The sequence below is a fragment of the Capricornis sumatraensis genome, chromosome 20 (genome assembly GCF_032405125.1).
Source record: "Capricornis sumatraensis isolate serow.1 chromosome 20, serow.2, whole genome shotgun sequence".
Lineage (NCBI taxonomy): Eukaryota > Metazoa > Chordata > Mammalia > Artiodactyla > Bovidae > Capricornis > Capricornis sumatraensis.
Window position 1 is genome coordinate 51,633,494 of NC_091088.1, and position 27,720 is coordinate 51,661,213.

Consider the following 27,720-nt stretch of genomic DNA (forward strand, 5'->3'; position numbering starts at 1 on the left):
GGACACCTCTCTCTCCTTTGTGTAGTTGATAGTTTGGGCAGTGGGGAAATGGCTTACAGTGTCAAAACCTTTCTGCAGGACCCTGCCAGGGGAATCAAAACCTCCATCTGGGGAATTTGTACCATCCCGAAGCTAAATGCTCGAATTCAACAAAAGAGAGAGGAGCAGTGTCCAAGAAAGGCGAGCAGTGTCCTGGCTCAGAGGAGAGCCCAGAGCACTGAGAGGAAGCAGGAGAGTGAACCACATGTTGTTAGGAGAATTTTTCAGTGCTGCACTTGGAATGGTGGCGTTTTCTGGTTCAATATCCTCTTGTTTCATCACGTGTTTATTCCTGTGCTTCAGTCAGTAGTGGCCCAGATTATTGGTGATTCCATCACTACACGGGGATGTTTGGTCATGGCTGGAGATTTTCCCTGGGTCAACTTTCAGAGCTCTCTCGGTGCACTCCCTCTTTGCACTTACCAAAGTCGTAAGCTCAATTTGGTTCCATGATATAGCTGACCTGGCATCCAAGGTATCAGGAAGGAAGCCTCCCACATTCCCTGCTGCTACTGCTGCTAAGTTGGTTCAGTCGTGTCCGACTCTGTGTGACCCCATAGACGGCAGCCCACCAGGCTCCCTCATCCCTGGAATTCTCCAGGCAAGAACACTGGAGTGGGTTGCCATTTCCTTCTCCAATGCATGAAAGTGAAAAGTCAAAGTGAAGTCACTCAGTCGTCTCTGACTCTTAGCGACCTCAGGGACTGCAGCCCACCAGGCTCCTCCATCCATGGGATTTTCCAGGCAAGAGTACTGGAGTAGGGTGCCATTGCCTTCTCTGCCCACATTCCATAGTGTAGCAAGATAATTGCTGACATGCTCTTCAGCCTTTCGCTGCAGGCTCTCTTCTTCCTCCAGGGGATGTTTGTGAGTCTCTCCCATCTACCTGGTTAGTCTGGTTAGTCTTCTGCATATGTCTCTTTTCTACTCACTACTCACAGTCCATGGAATTCTCCAGGCCAGAATACTGGAGTGGGCAGCCTTTCCCTTCTCCAGGGGATCTTCCCAACCCAGGGATTGAACCCAGGTCTCCCGCTTTGCAGGAGGATTCTTTACCAGCTGAGCCACAAGGGAAGCCCAAGAATACTGGAGTGGGTAGCTTATCCCTTCTCCAGCAGATCTTCCTGACGCAGAAATCGAACTGGGGTTCAATTCCTGCAAATTCTGTACCAACTGAACTATCAGGGAAGCTCTACTCACTATACTGCTTCAATGGATGGTTCCATAAAGGAATTGAAATGCACCAGCTGTTGTCAAATACAGAAAGGAATTGGCCTTGCTTTGGATTTGGTTTGCCCCTGGCTTTCCTCACAGCAAGGCAGTCCTCCAACATTGTCAGTGGCTGCCTCTTCTCTTTCCTCTTCCCTTTATTCCTTATCAGCGCCAATGAAGCAAAGATCCCTGGCAAAGCATACTTTTTTCCAGTTGTACCTCTTCTCCTTAGTGATTTTCTTAAGCAGCAGACTCTTCCACAAGATGGGTGAACCTGCAGTAATTTCCACTTCTGCAGAATTTCTTCACCACACCCATCTCCTGCCCGAACTGAAGGCTGCTGCGGGGCCCCTGAGTCAATCACCTGCCATCTGGAGGAGCTGGGAGGGATTGGAAGGACACCACAGCAGCTCTTTTCCTAGTTCACCTCCATCCCCTCCCAGGGAAGGCGGGGCCCACCATGCCAAAGGCCCTAGACACGTTCCCTTCTCTTCGAGGAATCCGGACTTTTGTCTCTGGCGCACGTAAGGCAGAATCTTCCTGACACCACTACGGAGTTTAAACACTGGTGAGTCTGAAAGGACCTCAGGCTTTTCTGCAGCTCTTCTCTAACACTTGCCAGCCTCATGCCTGGATTGATTTGAATACTCTTTCTCCCTGAGCCATTTCCTCTTCCTCTTACCCCTCCTGCCTCCCACCACCCTTGGATGAATGGATTTTTGTGATTCTGGCTGCTGTATTTTGCAGATCTATTATTTTTGTTTTTCTGTGATGCACATATATTGCTGTGGGAAGGACAGAGGCTCTGCTGCTCCTGGTCATCCCTTTTATAACCATCACTGTCTTGTTTCTTTAACTCAAGTTAGATTTTGTTCTCTTGCTCCACTGCAAAAAAAAAAAAGGAGAAACAAGCCTGAAGGGATGGGACAGGGAGAAAGACTGCACAGCCACATCTGCTGGGTTTTAAGGAGTGATTTTCTTTCTTCCCCTTGAAGGAGAACAGCTTTTTTCACTAGTACATTTAAAGCTCACTTGACGATAGGGAGGTACCAGTTTTGGACAAGTGCCACTGCAACATGGAATTCTCAGAGAGCCTGACTGTTGGCCACTACTAGGTCTGGCTGGTATTTCAAAGGAATATTGGGTGCTGCAAATAGGAACTGAACGGGTAAACTTATTAAACCCATTAAACCTGAAAAAAAAAAAAGTACAGCCCCAAAGTATCAATCCATGACAGACTGGAGAAGACAGCAAAAACAGATCCTATACTACAATCACAAATAGTGTGAGATGCAATGAGCTAGGGGACACTGAGGTCTAGAAAGTATATTTTTTGGGGTCATGCTAGTGGCTGTAGTAAATATACTAGCTCACAAAATAGAAATATATTTCACATTCCCAGAACCTCAAATTTGGGCATTTCAAATGACCCACAAATAATTCAGGGATCCCATCTCCTTCTATTTGGTAATTCTACCATCCCCAGAGGACTGAGTCCTTTGAATTCAGGTAGAAGTAGACAGTGAGATTCCCAACTTGATTTTTAAAAATCCTTGGCCTGCAAGTGAGCACTTGTACATTGTTGGTAAGAAGGTAAACTTGGACAACCACTATAGAAAAAAGAATGGAGGATCCTCATAAGTATAATTTATAGATTAATTATGATTGTCTATCAACTGATGCAACAATTTCACTTTGGGGCATATGTCCTAAAGAAAGAAAATCACTGCTTCAAAGACACATCTGTTCACCCTTGATCATTGCAGCATTATTGACAATAGGCAAGATAAGGAAACAACTCAAGTGTCTGATAAAGGATGAATATCATCCACATAAAGAAGATGTGATTCATGTACAGAAAGGAATATTATTAAGCCATGAGAAATATGAAATTCTGCCATTAAGACAACAGAGATGGACCTTGAGGGAACTGCCATAAATGAAACCGGTCAAACAGAGAAAGATAAATACTGTATGATACCACTTACATATGTTATTTTTTTTTTAAATGTATTCCTATAGAAACTAAAACTAGAATGATGGTTGCCAGGGGCTGGAAAGTGGGAGGGAAAGGGACAAGCTGGTAAAAACTTTTTAAAAAGTAGAAAATTTCACTTACAAGGTGAATAAGGTTTGAGGGTCTAATATATAACCTTATAACTACCATTAACAATACTGTATTGTGAACTTAAAACTTGCTAAGAAAGTAAGTCTTGAGCATTCAACACCCCCCCAAAAAATAGAGGTAACTGTGTAAGCTAGCAGATGTGTTAATTAATTTGATTATGGTAATAATTTCACTACAGATATGATACAAGTGAATAATCATAACAAAACAGAAACAGAGTCATAGATACAAATAGTTGCCAAAAGGAGGATAAGTGGAACAGGTGAGGGAGATTAAGAGATCCAAACTTCCAGTTAAAAAATAAGTGAATCACATCTATGTACATCATGGGGAATATAGTCAGTAGTAACGAAATATCTTTGCACGGTGACTGATGAAACTAGGCTTATCACAATGATTATTTTGTAATGTATAGAAATATAAAATCACTATATTATGCACCAGGCATAGGTCAATGATGCTTCAAACAAACTCATAAAAAAGAGATCAGATTTGTGGTGACCACAGGATGGGAGTGGGGGAGGAGGAACTGGATGAAAGTGGTAAAAGGAACAAACCTCCAGTTATAAGACGAATCATTACTAGAATATTACATACGATGTGATAATATAATCAACACTGCTGTAAGTTCTATATGTAAATTGTTAAGAGAGTAAATCCTAAATCCTAAGAGTAAATCATCACAAGGCAAAAAAAAAATGTTTTTTCTGTTATTTTGTATCCGTATGGGATTTGGTTTATTGCGGTGATCATTTCATGATGTAAGTCTGATCATCATGCTGTCCACCTTAAACCTATGCTGTGCTGCATGTCAATTATATCTCAATAAAAATGCAAGAAAAAACACATACATACATATATATTCCTAGAATTGGTAACATGCATTTAGAAGATCACAGGGTACAATATCAACAAGCAAAAATCTAGGATATTAGCCAGTGCTAGCAATGAACAATAAGAATGCATATCTTTTTAAAATACCATTTAAAATCATTTAAAAAGCTAGTAGAGTGTACATCTAAGAGATTATGTGTATGCACTGTCTATTTAAACAACAGCAGCTGACGAAAGACATAAAAGAAGACTTAAAAGCGTTCCCACGATCGTTAGTTGAAAGGTTCAACATCTCTCAAGTAGATATGAAATTCTAATGCTATTCCTATTAAAAGACCAACAAAATTGGTAGATCTAGACAAGCATAGTCAAAACAATTATGAAAAATAAGAATAAAGTTACAGAACTCATGTTACCCAATTTTAAGAATCATTATAAAGCTACATTAATAAAACAGTGTGGTATTGGCAAACAGATAAATACATAAGTCAACAGAATAAGGAATGCAGAAAGAGACACACAATAAATATGATCAATTTATTTTAAAAAGAAGCCCAAAAGCAATTTATGAAAGAAAAAAGGGTATTCATGGTGTTTAATTGGATCACTATAACCAAAATATAATTAATCTCAACTAAAACCTCATGTCTTATACAGATATACTCAATACAGACCATAGAGCTAAATGTACATTGTAAATCTAACACTTAGAAGAAAACATAGGGAAAAATCCTCCTGAGTTAAGCAAAGAGTTCTTAGACATGATACCAAAAACACCTCCATAAAAGAAAAAAAAGTAATTTAGATTCCCTCGAAATTAAAAACTTTTCTCTGCAATGGACGCTGTTAGAAAATAAAAAGATTAAGCTACAGACCCAAAGAAAATACTTTCAAATCACATATTTGATATCTGGATTCAAAATACATACAACCCTCAAACCTAACTGTAATTTAAAAAAAACAAAACTATTTTTTAATGGGAGAAAGACCTGAACTGACACTTCATCAAAGGGGATGTACAAGTGGCAAATAAGCATGTGAAAAGCTGTTCATCCTTGCAAAGATCACCCTCCACCTGCCACTGCTAAATGATCCCTCTCAAGGTGTCTGAAGCAACCTAAGACTCCTAGGTTCATATCACTCTTGCCCCAAGCAGTGTCTCTCCCTTGCTGGGACTGATCAATCATCAGAGAGACTAGGAGGAGCCTGAACTCCTTCAGAGCAACCAGCAGCCAGATGAGAATTGGCTTCCTCAACCCTAACACACAACCTCCAATCAATCAGTAGAAGTAGAATGATAGAGTATTTTAGGATAGGAGGTGGGGCCTGTCTGGTCTCCATGGTAATCCCTGGCAGATTGCAGTGAGGGAGAGCCCCTATGTTACCTTAGTAGTGCCAAACCCATATGCCCTAATGGAGGTGAGGGGGGCAGGGAGAGAATTTATGGGGTGACAGGAGGGAGAAAGGGAGTTAGAGGGAGTGGGGAATGAAGGCTCAAGGAGGGCTTCATTAGAGGGCAGAGAGCGTGTAGAGAATTATTCAAGGAGAATGGATTTTGGAGAACTGGAAGGTTGTAATTAGTGGAGGGAGAAGGAATTCAAAGGATCACCAAGCTCGTTTTAGAGACAGAGAGAAGGTGTCAGGAAGAACAGGTTAGGTCTTTAAAAGGGGGCAGAGAAGAGGCTACAGGTGGACAAGGAGAGGACTTAGAGTTTATATTTGCTCAAATAACATCTTAGAGGAGCCAAGTGAGAGGATATGGGGGTGGGGGAAAGGGAAGAATTTACAGGTGAACAATAAGGGTCATAACAGGACCATGACAGATGCTTAGGGTCAAAATGAATGGTATTATTATAAAAGGGATAAGCAGAGAGCTATTAAAGACATTGGAAGTGTCATAGGGTGAGAGCTTTTAGGGGGACAACGGAGGTTTCACACATGAAAAGTGTGTTAGTGTTGAGTGAGGGTCTTCTTAGTAGGGTGGTTTATAGGGACAAAGAGAAGGTTGCCTAGGGACAAAGAGAAGGGTGTTAATGGAAACAAACTGTAACAGTGGGTCAGTTGAGGTACAAAGAGGTCAAGTGAGAGTCCTCAGAGTCAGTAGGGACTTTAGGGGAACAGTGGAAGGGGTCAAGTGAGACATGCTGCAGAGAGGAGCAAAGTAGTTACAGAAGACAGGGAGGAGCTTATAGGAGATGGAGAGAAAATGTTACAGAAAACAGAAAGAGGTCATAGGGCATGGAGGTGGGGAGAAGAGAGGGTCTGGGAGTTATGGCGTAAAGGTATTTATTAGAGTGGATAATAAGGTTTGAAGGAATATGGTGTGAGTTAGAGGGGGTCAGTGAGACTTTTAAAGAGTGTCAGTGAAGATTTTATAGGAATCAAGGACAGTGAAGGAAGGAAGTTACAAGGAATGGTAGGGCCCAGAAGCCATGCTGAGCCATCACTCACTCCCTCACCCCAGGAACCTGAAAGTGTGTCTGATGAGGCCCCCAGTGACCACCTCTTGCTGGCGATCTTGGCCTATCTCCTGTGCTGTCCTTTAGGCACTGCAGCCTTGTCCTGTTCTTCCCAGGTGGGAATGTGCGTCGTGTCAGTCCTCACGCTCCGCTCCCTCTCCATGCTGGCCCTGACCCTGAACCAATCTCATCCATGTTCTCCATCCTGTTGGCTCAGATCCTACCCTGCATCCTTGCAGCGCCTTCACCGCCCCTCCCGCACCCCCCACAGTAACCCTTTTAAGCCCATCTGTCCCTGCTCCGTCTCTCCTCTCAGACTCAGACAAGGCTCCACAACTGTAGGAATGAACGAGCTTTGGCAGCCAAGACCTCCCACAACGTCTTCAGTTTTGCACCAGTGGGAATTATTATGGCATGCATCGCTGCACTCAACAGCTGGATTATAGTAACAGCCACTTTTAAAGGGTGAACTCATCTCCAACTCATGAAGAAAACCACCAAAATATACAACAGTTATTAACCTAGGCTCTCAGTATCCATATGGGCCAGTGTCTGGTGTGCCAGGTGCTTTAACCTGAAGCACCTTGAGGTGGTTGACAGAGAAAGGAAGTGATAACTCAGGCCAGAGCTCAAACCAACCCTGGGACCCTGCTGAGGGGTGGAGCTCGTGGGAGACAGTGTAGCTCACTGTTTTCCCAGGGCAGTCTCCCCTCCTGCCCAAATACATGCCATAAACCTGTTTATGTCAACCAAGGGCCTTGACTGAGCTGCCTGACTTTGGGGATACAGCAGTCAACTTCAAATCAAATCCCCACCCTCCCAGAACTTACAAACCAGGGGGGAAGACATATCACCAGATAGTGACCATCCACAGTGGACCTATCTGTAACCAGGGAAATCTAGCAGGGGATAAAGGAGGCTGGACCCAATCTGGGTACTTGTCATCTATCAGAAAACTAGGAAATCAAGCATCTGTGAGTGAACTGGCTAGAACTCAAGTCAGGTAGGACTGTAGGGAGCTCTCATTACAGTTACGGTTGCCTCCTCCTTTTTCCACCAACACCATTGCTTGTGATTTAGGCATCATTCAACAATGCTTCCTGCTGCTGCTGCTGCTAAGTCACTTCAGTCGTGTCCAACTCTGTGCGACCCCATTGACGGCAGCCCACCAGGCTCCCCCATCCCTGGGATTCTCCAGGCAAGAACACTGGAGTGGGTTGCCATTTCCTTCTCCCGTGCATGAAAGTGAAAAGTGAAAGTGAAGTCGCTCAGTCATTTTCAGCTCCTAGCAACCCCATGGTTTGCAGCCTACCAGGCTCCTCCATCCATGGGATTTTCCAGGCAAGAGTGCTGGAGTGGGGTGCCATTGCCTTCTCCGAATGCTTCTTGAGCATCTACTATTTATCAGGCATGATAACAGGAACTAGGAATGCAAAAGAGCAAAAGAAACCAGACCTCTTTCTGATGGAGCTTACAGACAGAGTTCTAAATAAACAAGATAGTTACAGGTAATGTAAATGCTATGGAGAAAAATAACACAGTGTAATAAGCCAGAGCGGTGCCAGTACCGGTCCACTGACTGCTAATGTTAATTACAACAAGCTAGGCAGAAATTTACAGTAGGTGCATTGAAATTTACAGCAATTTGACAGTGTCATGGCCTCCAAGTATAAGATCAAGAGTTTTGTCCTCTTGAACAAAGTATTACCCAAAAGGATCAATACACGACAGACTGGAGACATATAAAGCAGATCCAATGCCACAGTCAAAACTAGTTTGAGATGCACTGGGCTAGTGGGCACCAAGGTCTACAAAGTGTACTGTTTACAGTCACGCTAGAGGCTATAACAAACAAACCCCCTCAAATCAAGAGCTCACAAGACACAAGGTTATTTCACATTATCACAACCTCAAAATGTGGGCATTTCAAGTGACCCACATATGGTTCACTAATCCTATCTCCTGCTCGGTGATCCCACCACCTCCAGAGGGCTCAGAGTCCTTTGAACTCAGGCAGAAGAAGACAAGAAGACATTTGCTTTTCAATTTTATTTATTTTCGCCTGTGCTGGATCTTCATCGTCGCACATGGGCTCTCTCTACTTGTGGTGCGTGGGCTTTTCATTGCAACGGCTTCTCTTGTTGCAGAGTAGGTGCTCTAGGGCATGCGGCCTTCAATAGTTGTAAAGTGCAGGCTGAGAGGCCCTGTGGCTTGTGGGATCTTCCTGGACCAGGGATAGAACTCATGTCCCCGATCTTGGCAGGTGGATTCTTAATCATTTGACCACCATAGAAGTCCTGCACCAGCTGTTTTAAATCCCTGGCCTGAAAGTGAACACTTGTACACTGTTGGTGGGAATGCGAACTTGGACAACCACTATAGAACACAGAACTGAGGACCCTCAAAAATATAATTTAGATATTAACTATGATTGTCTATCATATGATGCAGCAATTTCACTTTTGGGCATATGTACAAAAGAAATGAAATCACTGCTTCAGAGAGACATCTGCTCTGCCTTGATCACTGCAGCGTTATTCACAATAGGCAAGATAAGGAAACAACTCAAGTGTCTGACAATGGACGAATGGATAAAGAAGATGCGTTATATGCACGGAGATGAATAGTATTAAGCCTTGAGAAATATGAAATTCTGTCAATTAAGACAATACAAATGGACCTTGATGGAATTACTATAAGTGAAATAGGTCAAATCAGAAAAATATAAATACTGCATTATATCACTTATATATAGAATATTAAAAAAAACATAGAAACAAAATAGAATGAAGGTTGTCAGGGGACAAGGTAGGGGAAGATAGGGGACAAGCTGGTAAAAAAAAAAAGTAGAAAATTTCAGTTATAAGGTGAATTTGGTCTGAAGGTCTAATATATAACATTGTAACTATGGTTAACAATACTGCATTTTGTACTTAACATCTGCTAAGAAGGTGAATCCTAAGCATTCAACACTCCCCCAAAACAATCAAGAGGGAGCTGTGTGAGCTGATAGATGTGTTAATTAATTTGATTATGGTAATAATTTTACTACCAACATGATACAAATGAACAATCATGACAAAACAGAAAAAGAATCATAGACACAGAAGAGGGTGTGGGAATAAGTGGAATAGGTAAGGGAAAACTAAGAGGTACAAAGTCCTAGTTAAAAAATAAATGAATCACATTCATGTACAGCATGGGGAATATAGTCAGTAGTAACGTAATATTTTTTATGGTGATGGATGATAACTAGACATCACAGTGATTATTTTGTTCTGTATAGAAATATCAAATCATACTATTGTGCACCAGGGATAGGTAAATTATACTTTAAACAAGCTCATTATAAAAAAAAGAAGACCAGATTTGTGGTGACCAAAGGAAGGGAATGGGGGAGGGTGTATTGGATGAAAGCAGTAAAAGGTATGAACTTCCAGTTATAAGACAGATAATTACTGGAATATAATGTTGTTGCTGTTGTTCAGTTGCTCAGTCATCTGACCCTCTGCGGCCCCATGGACTACAGCACACCAGTCTCTTCTGTCCTTCACTATCTCCCAAACTTTGCTCAAACTCATGTCCGTTGAATCGGTGATGCCATCCAATCACTTTATCCCTGTTGTCCCCTTCTCCTCCTGCCTTCAGACTTTCCCGCATCAGGGTCTTTTCAAATGAGTCAGCTCTTCACATCAGGTGGCCGAAGTATTGGAGCTTCAGCTTCAGCATCAGTCCTTCCAATTCAGGACTGGTTTCCTTTAGGATGGACTGGTTGAATCTCCTTGCTGTCCAAGAGACTCTCAAGAGTCTTCTTCAACACCACAGTTCAAAAGCATCAATTCTTTGCTGCTCAGCTTTCTTTGTAGTCCAACTCTCATATCCATACAAGACTACTAGAAAAACCATACCTTTGACTAGATGGACCCTCAAGGCACTCCTGGAATTGATCAGTCACCAGAGAGAGTAGGAAGAGTCTGAGCTCCTTCAGACCAATCAGCAGCCTCCTGTGTATTTGGCTTACCCTAGTCATCACACACAACCTCTAATCAGCCAATAGAAGTAGAAAGATAGACTAGGAGGCGGGGCCTGCCTGGTCTCCATGGTACTCTCTGGATAGTGAAGGAAAGGCTCTATGTAGCCTTGGTAGTAGCAGATCCAGTTGCTCTAATGGGGTGTTTGAAGGGGCAGGGAGAGAATTTACTGGGTGACAGATGGGAGGAAGAGAGAGAGGGTGGGGGGAATAAAGAGGGGAAGGTTCATAAGGGGACAGAGACAGTTTTATAAGTAAAGAAGTATCTAGAGGGAGCACAAGTTTAGGAAAACGTGGAGGCTGTAATCAGTGGTGGGAAAAGGAGTTCAAAGGATCACCCAGCTGGTTTCAGAGGGAGAAGGTTTCAGCTGGGGACAGGGCAAGTCTTTATAAAGGGATAGAGAAGAGGCTTTAAGTGGAAATGGAGGGAACTTTAGTTCACAGTTGGTCAAATAACAGAGGAGCCAAGTGAAAAGTTACGGTGTGAGGGGGAGAAGGGGGAAGTTTATAGATGAAAATAAGGGTCATAACAGGATCATGACAGATTCACAAGGACAAAATGAGTGGTATTATTATAAAAGGGACAATGAAATGAAATGTTAGTTACTCATTCATGTCTAATTCTTTGCAATCCCATGGACTGTAGACTGCCAGGTTCCTCTGCCTATGGGGTTCTCCAGGCAAGAATACTGGAGTGGGTTGCCATACTCTTCTCCAGGGGATCTTCCCGACCCAGGGATCAAACCTGCATCTCTTACGTCTCCTGCATTGCAGGCAGATTCTTTACCATCTGAGCCAGCAGGGAAGCTATAAAGGGGACAAGCAAAGAAAACTATTAAAGACAATAGAAGTATTATAGGGACTTCCCTGGTGGTCCAGTGGCTAAGACTCCTTGCTCCAAATGCAGTGGCCCTAGGTTCAATCCCTGGTCAAGGAACAAGATCCCACATGCTGCAACCAAAAATCTGAAGTGTCACAACAAAGACCCAGCACAGCCAAATAAATAAATTTTTTAAAAGACATTCAAAGTATTATAGGGTGAAAGATTTTAAGGGGACAATGGAGGTTTTACACATGAAAAGTGTTGAGTGAGGTTCTTCTTAGTTGGGTGGTTTATAGGGACAAAGAGAAGGTTGCTTGGAGGACTATGAGAGTGTCAATGGCAACAGAGCATGACAGTGGGTCAGCTGAGGTACAGGGAGGCCAAACGAGAGTCATCAGAATCAGTAGGGAATGAAGGGGGACAGTGGAAGGGGTCAAGTGGGACAAGCTGTAGAGATCATCAAGCAATTATGGAAGACAGAGAGGAGCTTACAGGAGAAGGGGGAAATGTTACAGAGAACAAAGAGGGATTCTAGGGCATGGGGGTGGGGTGGGAGGTTGCTACCAGGTCTAGTGGTAAGGGAGGCATCATAAGAGAGAGGGAGATGTTACCGGGAGACAGTGAGAGTTTGCAAGGGCTAAGGGGGTGGTCAATGAAGAACTTATAGGAACCACAGAGAGATGTGTTGGTATAAAAAGGGAGGAGGTCAGAGAGACTATGAGAGATCGGAAGCCATACTGAGCCATAACCCACTGCTTCCCCAGGTGTTTGAAATCATGTCAGAGGCATCACCCAGCGAGGACGACATCATGCTGCCAACCATGGGCTGCTTCGTGTGTTGTCCCTTATGCACAGCAGCCATGTTCTACTCTTCCCAGGTGGGAATCTGCATCTTGCGAATCCCAACCCTTCCCTCCCTGTATCTGGCTGTGACCCTGAACCACCTTCTTCCTTGTCCTTCCTCCTTGGTTTCAGGCCCCTACCCTGGGTCTGTACACTCCCAATGGCTCACCCCCATTCAGTAACCCTTATAAGCTCATCCATTCCTGTTCTGCCTCTCCTCTCAAACTCAGACAAGATGCCACAAAAATAAAAGGAACAGTTTTGCGGGGACAGCGGAAGGGGTCAAGTGAGGAGTGCTGTAGGGGTGTGCAAGGCAGTTAGAGAAGATGGTGAGGAGGTTGTAGAAGGCATGGAAAGGGTTATAGAGAATGGAGAGGGATTAGAGGGGGTGGGGGTGGGGTGGGGGTACATGAGTTCTAGGGGACATCAAGGTATTATAGTAAGGTTAAAGGGGGTATGGCACAAATAGTGGGGGTCAATGAGACGTTTTCAAAGAGTGTCAGTAAAGATTTTATAAAAGCCAAGCAGAGTGAAGGGTAGGAGGTATTGGGAATCATAGAGGCCAGAAGCCACACTGAACCATAACCCACTCCTTCTCCCCAGGCTTTTGAAATTAGGTCTAACAAGCCCCCAAGCGACCACCTCTTGCTGGCGATCTTGGCCTGTCTCCTGTGCTGTCCTTTAGGCACTGCAGCCTTGTACTATTCTTCCCAGGTGGGAATGTGAGTCATGTCAGTCCTCATCCTCCCCTCCCTCTCCATGCTGGCCCTGACCCCGAACCAATCTCATCCATGTTCTCCATCCTGTTGGCTCAGACCCCACCCTGAGTCCTTGCAGAGCCTTCAACCCCTCCAAGAACCCTTTTAAGCCCATCTGTTCCTGTTCTGTCTCTCCTCCCAAACTCAGACAAGGCGCCACAACCGTAGGAATGAACGAACCTTGGCAGTCAAGACCTCCCACAAAGTCTTCAGTTTCGCTGTCTCAGCAATTGTTTTGGGATGCATCATCATACTCCTCACCATGAGTGTATTCCTAACAGTCTTACTTAAGCGGTAACTTCCTCTCCAGGTCACGAAAAAGCAACCAAAAAAATATACAACAGTGTGTCTAACCTTGGCTCTAGGTATCCACTGGGGCCAAATGAGACTCCTGCCTCTCAGAGTCTGGCATTCTGAGTGCTGCCAACCTGAGCCAGTGCCATGAGGTGCTTGCTGGGAGAAAGAAAGTGGTAGTTCAGGCAGCCCCTCAAACCAGAGCTCAAGACCACCCTAGGGACCCCACCAAGATGTGGGCCATGGGAGACGGTAGCATACTGACTCCCCACGGCAGCTCCCCTCTGTCCACATTCACACATTGATGCCACACATCTACTTATGTTGACCAAGGACCTAGACTGTGCTGCATGACTCTGGGGACATAGCAGTCATCACCTGAGATCAAACCTTAGGCTGGAAGACAGACATCACTAAATAGTGACAGTCCATAGTGACCCCATCTCTAAAGGGTAAAACTTAAAGAGAGGGATTGTAGGAGGCTGGACCTAATCTGGGATACCTGTGGGTCTATCAGAAAACCAGGGAGTAGGGCAGCTGTGAGTGAACTGGCTAGAATTCAGACCAGGAAGGATCACAGACAGCTTCCATGACAGCTATGGTTGCCTCCCCTCCCCACCAACACCATTGCTTGTGATTCAAAACCCAACAATACTTTCTGAGCACCTACTATGTATCAGGCACTAGACTGGGAATTAGGAAAGCAACAGAGCAAAGTAAATCAGACCCCTTTCTGATAGAGCTTAAGTTCTAGTGGGAAGAAAACCATTAAAAAAAAATAGACCTCTAAATAAACAAGATAATTACAGGGAACAGTAAATGCTATAGAGAAAAATAACAGAGTAACAAGCTAAAACAATAATGTAATGAACATTAACAGCTGGTCCATCAAACTGCTAATATTCGTTATAAGACAGGTGCAGGAATTGACAGTAGATACCTTGAAACTTACAGCAATTTGAAGTCATCATGACATCCAAGTATAAGATCAAGAATCTTATCAAACAAAAGTATAGACCAAAAGGATCAATCCATGACAGATTGAAAGTGAAAGTGAAAGTCACTCAGTCATGTCCGATTCTTTGCGACCCCATAGTCCATGGAATTCTCCAGGCCAGAATACTGAAGTGGGTAGCCTTTCCCTTCTCCAGGGGATCTTCCCAACCCAGGGATAGAACCTAGGTCTCCCGCTTTGCAGGCAGATTCTTTACCAGCTGAGCCACAAGGGAAGTCCAGGAATACTGGAGTGGGTAGTCTATCCCTTCTCCACTGAATCTTCCTGACCCAGGAATCAAGCCTGCATTGCAGGTGGATTCTTTATCAACTGAGCTGTCAGGGAGACCCTCCATGACAGATTGGAGATACCAAAAACAGAATCTATGCCACAGTCAAATAGATTGAGATGCACTGGGCTAGTGGGTGCTGAGGTCTAAAAGGTATATTCAGAGGCTGTAAAAAATAAACCCTCACCAAATCAGCAGCTCACAAGATACAAGTTTATTTCACACTATCACAACCTTTCCATGTGAGTATTTCTGGTGACCCATAGATTAAGCCAGGGATCCATGTTCCTTTTACCTGGTGATTCCACCATCTCCTAAGGGCTCAGAGTCCTTTGAGTCTGGGCAGAGGATGAAAGAGTTAAAACCTCCACTTGTTTCTTAATTTGGCCTGCAAGGAAATCCTTGTCCACTGTTGGTAGACTGTAAATATGAACAGCCACTATGGAAAATAAGACGTGTGTGTGTTTAGTCACTAAGTTGTGTCCAGCTCTTTTTCAGCCCCAAGGACTATACTCCACTAAGCTCCTCTGTCCATGGGGTTTCCCAGGCAAGAATACTGGAGTAGGTGGCCATTTCCTTCTCCAGAGGATCTTCCTGACCCAGGGATCGAACCCAAGTCTCCTACACTGCAGGCAGATGCTTTACCACTGAGCCACCAGGGAAGACCAGAAAATAGGATGGAGGTCCTCAAATATTAAAATTATAACTACATATGATGCAGCAATCTCACTTCTGAGTATACATCCAGAGGAAATAAAATCGCTATCTCAGAGAGGTACCTGGAGTCCCATATTCACTGCAGCGTTATTCATAATAGACAAGACATGGAAACAAACGAAGTGTCCATTGTCAACTTAAGAAATAAACAGAATTTGGTATCTATATACAAAGGAAAATTATTAATCTGTGAGAAATATGAAATCTTGCCATTTGAGACAACACAGATAGACCTTGAAGGTGTTATGAAAAATGAAAAAAGCCTGACAGAGACAAGTACTGTATGATATCACTTACACGTGGAATCTTAAAGAAAACAAACTCATAAGAACAGAAACTAGAGTAATGGTTGCCAGAGGGCGGAAGGTGGTGAAGAAAAACAGACAGGCTGGTATGGAATTCCCTGGTGGTCCAGTGGTTAGGACTCAGCGCTTTCACTGCAGAGGCCATGGGTTCCATCCCTGGTCAAGGAACTTAGATCCCATAAGTGAGGCCACACAGTCCCCCAACCAAAAAAAGGATAAGCTGATTTTTTTTAAAAAGTTCAAACTTTCAGTTATATAATAAATAAAGTCTGAGGGGCTAATATATAATATAGTAACTGGAGCTAACAATACCATTTGGTATACTTATAATTTACTAAGAAAGCAAATCTTAAGTGTTCTCCCAACCTCGCAAAAAAAAGGTGAAAACTGTGAGCTGATGGATGTGTTAATTAACTTCACTACGGTAAAAATTTCCCTATAGACATGTATATCAAATCACCACATTGTACATTTTAAATATATTACAATTTTATTTGTCACATATACCTCAATAAAGCAGGGGAAGGGTTTTGAAATAAAGCTTTGGTCTTAAAATAACATGCATCACTTTTTTTCTTAATCACTTTGTCTCAGTCTTGTACAGAAGTAGTTTTATGGTCTCAATTGGATGTAAAGGGCCTCTGAGACGAAGCCCCCAGACAGATCCGCAGAACCTTCCCAGACCCTGAGATGAAGCCCAACTGCAGCATGTCCAGATGCTGGCTGAGAAGCCAGCAGCAGACAAGGACCCACAGGCTTCACAGACGTTGAAAATTCGGGGCAGCCTCCGGCTGAGGATCACCCAGGTTCCTCTGCTGCCCTGGTCAGCTTTCCATCCCTGGCATTCTGGCTTGCCTCGCCTCTCTCCAAATGCCCAGCACACTGCACCCACTGTGTCCCAGCCTCAGGGCCAGCACCAGCCTCTGGGGAGCCCTTGTGTGAGTCAGAAGAGGTGCCCATTCACCTGGGCAAGTGAAGCAGCTCCCATGCGCTCCCCTGTTGGGTCAGGTCATGGGCAATGAGTACAAAACCGAAACAGCTCTGGGTGGCAGCCCTGCCCAACCACTGTCACTGACCCCCATGAGCTTCTTCCTCCCTGCCCCTCCCTGCAACCTGCAGACCCAGAGAGCCACCCTCCAGCGAGACGTGATCTGAGCCCAGGTCAGCTCTGCCACCACCCTCTGCTTCAATGCCTGTTCTGCCCTCTGCACGTTCATTCCCTTGTTCTTGACCGTTTTCTATTGCAGTTGCAGTCATGGCCCTGGACCAGGACTGACAGACTCATCTTCACCTCAGGCAGTAGGACAGAGGAAGGCGGGGGAATGAAATGCTTACTCCATTTTAAGACACTTTCAAGAAATTTTACACACACACTTATACACATACCTATTCTGCTGCCAGAATTTAACTACACATTGGCCAGAATTTAACTACAAGGCCTCTGGCTACCTCCCAGGGAACCTGGAAAATACAGTCTATTCCAGGAGGCCAACTACCTGGATAAAATGAGAATTTCAGGTTTGGGGACTACCTATATGTGCCATCTTAATTCTAGTCTGGAGGAACAAGTATACCTGTGATAGTTTTTGTTTGGAAGACTGAACATCAGGAATGAAAACTAATAGAATTAAAATGGCAGTTGGAGAACGTGCATTGGTATGAATCAAACCAACTTCCAATCAATCTCATAAAAACCCAAGATGGAAGTGTATGCGATTACCACATTGAGTGCAAAACCTTGTACTGGCTTTGTTTTATCTGGCTTCAGGTATCGTCTGCAGAATTGTCTGTCCATGACTTGATGTTATGTTAGAAAAGATTTCTGCTGGTTAACACAAAACAAATAAAAAAGCCAAGATGAACAAAGTTGTTCTCTCCTCTGTGGCCCATTTGGCACCCCACCCCAGTACTCTTGCCTGGCAAATCCCACGGAGGAGCCAGGTAGGCTGCAGTCCATGGGGTCACTAAGAGTCGGACACGACTGAGTGACTTCACTTTCACTTTTCACTTTCATGCATTGAAGAAGGAAATGGCAACCCACTCCAGTGTTCTTGCCTAGAGAATCCCAGGGATGGGGGAGCCTGGTGGGCTGCCGTCTATGGGGTCGCACAGATTCGGACGCGACTGAAGCGACTTAGCAACAGCAGCAGCAGCAGCAGTGCTTCTCAGTGTGTCTAATTACAGCTGGAATTGCTCTTATCTGTGTCGGCTGAGGAGGAGGGCAGGGCAACCCACTCCAGTATTCTTCCCTGGAGAATCATATGGACAGAGAAACCTCACGGGCTACAGTCCCTAGGGTCACAAAGAATCCGACATGACTGAAGCAACTTAGCATGGCATGGCACATGTCGGTTAAGAGGGTTGAGAGTTACTCAGATTTGAAGTTGGCTGCACTGTTCTTAAAATTTATCTGGAACATTGAGTCAATGTCTGTGTTTTTAAAATATAGGATGGATCATTTACAATCTGGGATCATGGAAATTCGGATTTATAAACACAAAGTGTAATTCCCAGGCATTTGTTTTTTAATTTTTCATTGGAATATAGTTGATTCAAAATATTGTGTTAGTTTTAGGGGTACAGCAAAGTGATTTCGTTATTCGTATATCTATTCTTTTTCAGATTATTTTCTCATATAGGTTATTACAGAGTATTGAGTACAGTTGTCTATGTATACAGTAGGTCCGTCTTGATTATCTATTTTACATATAGTAGTGTGCATGGGCCATTTAGTTTTTTAAACCCTAAAGAAAAAAATCATCTTGCCTTTAATCTCTTTTTTACTTACAGAATTTACTCTGTTGCTCTTTTATTAACTTAATCTTTCAGAGCTTTATCAAAGTAGAATCGACAAGACTACATGATATTTTAAAATACAATGTGATGAGTTTTGACACAAGTAATACACTCATGAAACTATTACCACAATCAAGATAATGAACATATTCATCACCTCCGGCTTATTTCTCCAGCCACTTTGTCATCCCTCCCTCCCATCTCTCCCCGGGTGACTACTGATCCATTTTCTGTCGCTATAGATTAGTCGGTATTTTCTAGAATTTTATGTAACTGGAATTACAAAGTATGTACCCTTCTTTTCTCTGATATCTTTCAGTCAGCATAATTATTTTGAGATTCATCAATGCTGTTCCATTATCAACAGTTCATTCCTTTTATTGCTGACTACTTCATTATATGATTGTGCCACAGTCTGCTCATCTGTTAACCTGTTAGTGGACACTACGATGGTTTCCAGTTTTTGCCTAATACAAATAAAGCTGCTGTGAGCATTCAAAGACAAGTATTTGTATGGGTATGTGGGTGCATGCTTTCATTCCTTATAGATAAATAACTAGGAGTGGGATGGCTAGATCATATGTTAAATACATGTTTAGCTTTTAAGAAATTGCCAAAGTCTTTTTCCAAAGCCATGCATGAGAGTTCCAGTTGCCCCACATCTTTGCCAAGTCCTGATATGATTAGTCTTTTTATTTTAGCCGTTCTACTAGTTATATAATGATATCTCACTATGAGTTGAACATGCCTTTTCCTAGTGACTAATACTATTGAGTATCTTTCTGACTACTTATTTACCATCAATACTTGGTGATATGTTTGTCAAATGCTTTGTTGTTTGTTTTTTTTTTTTTTTTTTTGTCTGCAACAAGTGGCATATGGGATCTTAGTTCCCTGACCAGGCATGGAACCTGTGACCCCTGGCAGTGGAAGCATAGAGTCTTAACCACCAGACCACCAGGGAAGTCCCTTGCCCATTTTTACTGGATTGCTTCTTTTCTTAAAAAAAAAAAAAAATTTATTCATTTGACTGTGCCAAGTTTAGTTCCCTGATCAGGGATCCAACCTGGTTCCTCTGCATTGGAAGTGCAGAGTATTAGCCACTGGACCAGCAGGGAAGTCCACGTTTCTTTTCTTATTATTGAGTTTTAAGAATTCATGATATATTCTGGAATCAAGTCCTCTATCAGATTTGCCAGCACCTACCATGTCTTTTGTTTCTCTCAACAGTGTCTTTTGAAGATTGGAAATTTTAACTTTGATGATGGCCATTTTGTCAGTTTCTCTTTTATTACAGATCATATTTTTGTTGTTGGATCTAAGAAATCAAGGATTTCTTAACCCAAGGTTTCTCTTAACATCTTCCTCTAGAAGTTTTATGGTTGTAGTTTACATTTAAGTCTAGGATCCATGCTGGGTTCATTTTTATTAGATGCAAAGTATGCATCTGAGTTTACTCTTCCGCATGCATGCATGTGCGTGCTCAGTCATGGCTGACTCTTTGCGACCCCAGGGATTGTAGCCAGCCAGGCTCCTCTGTCCATGGGATTTTCCAGGCAAGCATGCTGGAGTGGGTTGCCATCTCCTTTTCCAAGGAATCTCCCTGACCCAGGGATTGAACCTGAGTTTAAAGACAGATTCTTATTAAAAGACAGATTCATTTACAACTCATTAAAGACAGATTCTTTTACAACTGAACCACCAAGGAAGCCACATATAGATGTCCAATTATTCCAGGGACATCTGTTGAAAAGATTGGCCTTCTCCACTGAATTGCCTCTGCATATTTTTTAAAAATTCAAATGCTCAGATACGCTAAGATCTAGTTCTGGGGTAAAAATAGGTTGTACCCTTCTATTGATCCATTTCTCTATCTTGAGATTAATACCATACTTTTTCATTTTCCATGCCGTATAACAGGACTTGAAGTCAAGGAGTGTGACTGCTCCCGTTCTGTTCTTCTAAGTTCATTCTGGCTATTCCAATTCTTTTTTATTTACATCTGAATTTATGACGACTCATAAATTTCTAAAACAAATTTTAAAGGCCTGTGAGTATTTTCATTGAAACTGCACTGACTCTATAGATAAATTTGAGGAGAACTGACATCTTAGCAGGGCTTCCGAGGTGGTGCTAATAGTAAAGAACCTGCTTGTCAATGCAGGAGACATAAGAGACACAGGTTGGATCCCTGGGTCAGGAAGGTCACCTGGAGGAGGGCATGGCAACCCACTCCAATATTCTTGCCTGGAGAATCCCATGGACAGAGAGCTACAGTCTATAGGGTCACAAACAGACATGACTGAAGCGACTCAGCACACACACACAACACCTTAGCAATATTTTATTTCTTTATATCTATGAGCACGGTATGCCTCCCCTTTTACATAGGTCTTCTTTTCAGTCTCTCAGCAATGTTTTGTAGTTTCCAATGTACAAATACGGCATATCTTTTGTCAAATTCATCTCAAATTATTTAATATTTTTGACATCAGTATAAATGGCATTTTTCAATTGTGGTAAACTACATATAACACAAAATTTACCACCTTATAAATATTAAATGTACAGTTCTGTGGTGTTCAGTACATTTCAGATCGCTGTTCAACCAATCTCCAGAACTGTTTTCATTTTATAAAACTAAATCTCTATATCTATTAAACGCAACTCCCACTCTCTCCCTGCCACCAGCCCCTAGAAATCACAATTTTACTTTCTGTCTCTACACATTTGACTACTCTAGATTCTTTATATAAATGAAAATCATAGAGTATTTGCCTTTTTGTAACTAGCTTATTTGTTTGTTTTTTGCTTGTTTGGCTGCACTGCATGGCTTTCAGGGTCTTAATTAACTGATCAGGGATTAGTTCAAGTTCTAACCACTGAACATCCAGGGAGCTCCCTGTAACTAGCTTACTTCACTTAGCATAATGTCCTTAAGGTCCATCCATATTATAGCATTTATCAGAATTCTTTACTTTTTAAAGCTGGATTTTGTGTGTGTGTGTGTGTATATATATTTATAATATACATACATTAAAATGCTTTACCCATATAAAAGACATGCATTGTATATATATACACCTAGGCTCTTCTGTCCATAGAATTCTCCAGGCAAGAATACTGGAGTGGGTAGTCATTCCCTTCTCCATAGCTTCCTGACCCAGGGATTGAACCCCAGTCTCCTGCATTGCAGGCAGATTCCTTACCATCTGAGCCACCAGAGAAGCCCAATATAAACATCAGTTCAGTTCAGTTCAGTTCAGTCACTCAGTGGTGTCCGACTCTTTGTGACCCCATGAATTGCAGCATGCCAGGCCTCCCTGTCCATCACCAACTCCCGGAGTTCACTCAAACTCACATCAATAGAGTCAGTGATCCCATCCAGCCATCTCATCCTCTGTCATCCCCTTTTCCTCCTGCCCCCAATCCCTCCCAGCATCAGAGTCTTTTCCAGTGTCAACTCTTCTCATGAGGTGGCCAAAGTACTGGAGTTTCAGCTTCATTATCATTCCTTCCAAAGAACACCCAAGGCTGATCTCCTTTAGAATGGACTGGTTGGATCTCTTTGCAGTCCAAGGGACTCTCAAGAGTCTTCTCCAACACCACAGTTCAGAAGCATCAATTCTTCAGTGCTCAGCTTTCTTCACAGTCCAACTCTCACATCCATACATGACCACTGGAAAACATACATGTATGTATATGCATGTGTGCTAAGCTGCTTCGGTCGTGTCTTACTCTTTGTGACTCCACGGACTGCAGCACACCAGGTTCTTCTGTCTGTGGGACTGACTCCAGGCAAGAATACTGGAGTGAGTTGCCATGCCCTGCTCCAGATCTTCCCCATCCAGGGATTGAACCCTCATCTCCGGCAGCTCCTGCACTGCAGGTGGATTCTTTACCCCGAGCCACCCACATACATTATCATGTATTATAAATATGTGCTTATATATACATATGCAACATTTTGTCTATCCATTCATCCATCAATGTATACTTGGGTTGCTGTCACCTTTTAGCTATGGTGAATAATGTTGTTATGAACATGGGTATGCAAATTCTTTTGAAAACATGAGTGTTTTTAATTCTTTTGAACATATACCCAGAAGTAAAATGTTTGGATCATATAATAATCCAATTTTTAATTTTTTTTAATTTTTGAGGAACTGCCATACTGTTGTCCATAGCAGCTCTGCCATTTTGCATCCCTACCATCAGTGCGTAGGGGTTCCAATTTCTGCACAGCCTTGTCCTCACTTGTTATTTTCTGGGGTTTTCTGATAGTAACCATCCCAATGGATATGAGGTGATAGATACATCATCATGGTTTTGATTTTGCATTAGGGAATGACTGGTGATGTTGAGCACATTTTCATATACTTATTGGCCTTTTACATATCTTCTTTGAAGAAATAGCTAGTCCTTTGCCCATTTTTAATCAGATTATTTTGTTTTTATGAGTAGTAGGGGTTCTTTATATATTCTGGATATTAGCCCCTTATCAGATATATGATTGGCAAACATTTAATCCCATTCCATCATAGGTTGTGTTTTCACTGTTAATGTTCTATGGTACATACTAGTTTTTTTTTATTTTTATGTAGTCCATTTTATCTATTTTTGCTTTTGTTGCCTATTCTTTTGTTGTCATACCCAAGAAATGACTGCCAAATCTAGTGCCATTAAGCTTTCCCTGATGTTTCTATGAATTTTGTGGTTTTAGATCCCATGTTTAGGCCTTCGATCCAGTTTAGTTAATTTTGATGTATGGTGTACTTCATTCTTTTGCACATGGATATCCAATTTTTCAACACCATTTGTTGAAATTACTCTTCTGCTTGGTTTTATTGTAATTTACTCTCCTTTTTTCAGATACTCAAAGTGGAAGCTGACATCATTAACTTGAGATGATTTGCTATAGATCAAATGTTCATGTCTTCCCAAAATTCACATGTTTGAAGCCTAATCCCCAGTGTTACGGTATTTAGATGTATAGCCTTTGGGAAGTGATTAGGTCATGAGGGCAGGTATTAATGCAAACTATTGAGCATAAGATAGGTTCAAGGATGTATTGTGCAACATGAGGAATACAGAAAACATTTTGTAATAACTGTCAGTGGAAATAAACATTTTAAATTGTTTTTAAATTTTTTTAATTTTTATAAAGATAGACCATATCTTTGATCATAAAACTAACTTTAACAAATTCAAAGAATTTAAATCATACAAAATCATATTATCTGACTGTGGTATGCAAAATTCTAATGTGCCCCACCCCCAACCACAAAAGAACTCCAGTCCCAAATCTCTGAGATTGTGACTATGATGGGATATCACTCCTGTGATTTTATGTTACAGCTGACCTTAAGAGAAGATTATATGGATGGACCTAACCTAAACACCAGAGAAGGCAATGGCACCCCACTCCAGTATTCTTGCTTGGAAAATCCCATGGATGGAGGAGCCTGGTGGGCTGCAGTCCATGGGATCGCGAAGTCGGACACGACTGAGCAACTTCACTTTCACTTTTCACTCTCATGCACTGGACAAGGAAATGGCAACCCACTCCGGTGTTCTTGCCTGGAGAATCCCAGGGACAGAAGAGCCTGGTAAGGCTGCCATCTCTGGGGTCGCACAGAGTCAGACACAACTGAAGCGACTTAGCAGCAGTAGCAGCAGCAACCTAAACACATGATGAGGCATTTAAACGTGGGTCTAGAGGTAAGAGACAGAAGTCAGACACAAAGCATGAGAGTGATTTTGATGGAAGGAGATTCTCTGTTCACAGCTTTGAAAATGAACAGGACCACACACCAAGGAAAGCAGGTGTACAGCTTTGAAAATGAACAGGACCACACACCAAGGAATGCAGGTGTACAGCTTTGAAAATGAACAGGACCACACACCAAGGAATGCAGGTGTGCTATAGAAGCTGAGAATAGATCCTGGCAGCTCACCTGCAAGGAAGAGGATGGCATCAGACCCTGAGCTACAGGGAACTGAATTTGGTCACAACCACATGAGCTTGGAAGAGTATCCAGAGCTACAGAAGAGACATTTCAGCAGACACACTGATATCAGCCTTGTAAGATATCAGCTTGTAAGAGCCTGAGCAGGGAACTCAGGCACACCATTGCTGGATTTCTCATCCTCAGAACTGTGAGCCAATATATGGCTGTTGTTTTAAACCACGAAGTGTATGTGGATTTGTCATATAGAAATAGAAAACTAATGCGCTGACCATAATAAAAGTAATGCAGAAACAAATAACTGAAAGTTAACAGGAAAATCTTCAAACACTGGGAAATAAATCCTGCATGTCAAAATAACTCATGAATCAAGGGAAATTAGAAAATGTATTTAACACATCAAAAAGGAAGTATAGGGCTTCCCTGGTGGCTCAGCGGTCAAGAATCCCCACACTAATGCAGGAGACATGGGTTCCATTCCTGATCCTGGAAGATCCCACATGGTGAGGAGCAACTAAGCCAGAAAGTCGCGACTACTGAGCCCATGTGCCCTGGAGCCAGTGCTCCGCAATAAGAGAAGCCACTGCAATGAGCAGCCTGCGTGTCACAACTAGAGGAGAAAAGCCTGCAACTGGAGAAAAGCCCACGCACGCACGAAAACCAAGGACAGTCAAAAAAAAAAAAAGAAGCGTAGACCTTATCAAAATATGTGGATGCAGCTAAAGCAGTGCTTAGAAGTAAACATATTATACTCAATGCTTATTATATTAGAAAATAACACATCTCAAATTTACAATCAAATATATAATGTAAATCTATCAAACACCTGGAAGAAAATACAGGAGAAAATATTTCTGACACTGGGTTAGACGAAGAGTTCTTAAACATGATACCAAAGCACGTTCCTAAAAGAAAAATATATATATACATATACTCTATCAATATTAAAAACTTTTGCTCTGCAAATGACAAAAAATAAAAAGATAAAGACCCAAACATAATAATTGCAAATCGCATATCTGACTAAGGGCTTGTATCCGATACAGATAAATAACTCTACACAAAATAAAAAGAACATTAAAAAAAAAAAAAAACTAAATTGCAGTAAAAATAACTCCTAGAATTGATCAATCACGGGAGAGTTTAGGACAGACCCGCACTCCATGAGACCAATCAGCATTGGTTTCCCACCCAAACACGCAACTTCCAACCAGCCAATAGGAGAAGATACAGGGTAAGAGGCGGAGCCTGCGTGGTCTCCATGGCAATCCCTGGTGGGATGGAGTCAGGGAGAGGCTCCATGTAGCCAGATCCAGATGCCCTAATGGGGGTGTTTGAGGGGGCAGGGCGGGAATTTATGGGGGGACAGGATGGGAGGAAGAAAGCCAGCATGGGTTGAGGGGAATGAGGGGACAAAGAGTGCTTCATAAGGGGAAGGGAGGGTATTAAGTATTTAGAGGGAGGCACGGGTCTAGGAGAACAGGAGGCTGCTGTCATTAAGAGTACAGGAAGTTCACAGGATATTGAAGCTGGTTTCAGATGTAGCGAGAGGGCATTAGAGGGCGACATGGCAGGTCTTTATAAGGGGACAGAGAAGAGGCTATGTATAGACAAGGAGAGGACTTAAAGAGTTTATAGTTGTTCAAAGAAGGTCTTAGAGGAGCCAAGTGAGAGGTTATTGGTGCGGTCGGGGTGGGGTGGTGGAGTGGGGAGGAGTTAATAGGTGAACAATAAGGTTTATAACAGGACCATGACAGATTCATAAGGACAAAGTGAGGAATATTAAAATGGAGCAAGAAGAGAGCCACTAAGGTCATTAGAAGTTTTCATAAGTTGAGAATTTTGCAGGAGCATAATGCAGGTTTTACACATGAAAAGTCAGAGTGCAAGTGTTGAATGAGGGTCTTCTTAGTAGGGTGGTGAATAGATACAAAGAAAAGGTTGCTTGGGGAATGATGAGGGTTTGTTTTATAGGAACAAAATGCTCTTAGGGTGTCAGCTGAGTTTTCAGGGAGGCCAAATGAGAGTCCTTGGAGTTGGTAAATGATTTTGTGGGGACAATGGAAAGACCAAGTAAGATGTGCTTAGGGATCTGAAAGGCAGTTATAGAATATGGTGAGGAGTTTACAGGAGATGGGGAAAGCCTTACAGAGAACTGAGCGGGATTATAGGGTAGGGGGGATGGAGGTGGAGTGGGGGGCTGACAGTTCTAGAGGACAGAGAAGGTATTAAAGGGAATAGGGGGAGGTTAGAGAGAACGCAGTAGGAAGTAAATGGAGTCAATGAGAGTTTTAAAGGGTGTCAGTGAAGACTTTACAGGAACAGAGGAAGGTCAAAGGGAGGAGGTCAGAGGGGATGTTAGAACCCAGAAGCGATACTGAGCCATAATTCACTTCCTACTCCCAGACGTTTGAGATTTTGCGTGCCAAGCCCCCCAAAGACTATATGTGCCTGTCCATTTTGGCCCTCTTCCTGTGTTTTCCCATAGGAATTGTGGCAGTGATCTTCTCCATCCAGGTGGGAATCTGAATCATGCCAATCCTTGCCTTCCCCCACACTCTCCATCCTGGCCCTAACGCTGACTCCAATTCTTCCTTGTTTCCTGCCTCCGGGTTTATGTCCCCACCCTGTGTTCCTATAGTCCCATGGCTCACCCCTCTCCCATACAAGAACCTTTTTATGCCCCGCTATTCCTGTTCTACTTATTACCTCCAATCAGACAAGGCACTGCAACAGATGGAACAATCGAGCCATGGCAGCCGAGACCTCCCACCAAGCCTTCTACATTGCAGTCCTGGGGATTGTTATGGGGAGTGTCATCATACTCATCATCTTGATTTTCACCATGATGGACTTATTTTCTCGGTAACCTCCTCTCCAGCTCATGAGGGAAAAAAAAGCACCAAATATATCCAAAACTGTTCCTTACTTTGGTTCTAAGTATCCGTTTGGGCCAAATGAGACACCTGCCCCTCAGTGTCTGGTGGGTCAAGTATTGCCAACCTGAGGCAGCACCTTGAGGTGGTTGATGGGGGAGGAGGGCCACTGGACTAGAGTTCAAGACCAATCAGGGACCCCGCCGAGATGTGGACCATGGGAGACAGGGTACAACACTGTTCTCCTCTGCCCATAGTCACGTATTCATGTCATAAATCTATTTATGTTGACCAAGGGCTTTGAATGTGTTGCCACACTCTGGGGACAGAGCAGTCACCACTTAAGTACCACTG

The 27,720-nt window shown here is 42.9% G+C and overlaps 1 pseudogene; it reads left to right on the top strand.

The window, feature by feature from the left end:
* Positions 1–27,359, top strand: LOC138096787 (etoposide-induced protein 2.4 homolog; annotated as a pseudogene).
* Positions 27,360–27,720: the final 361 nt, after the last annotated feature.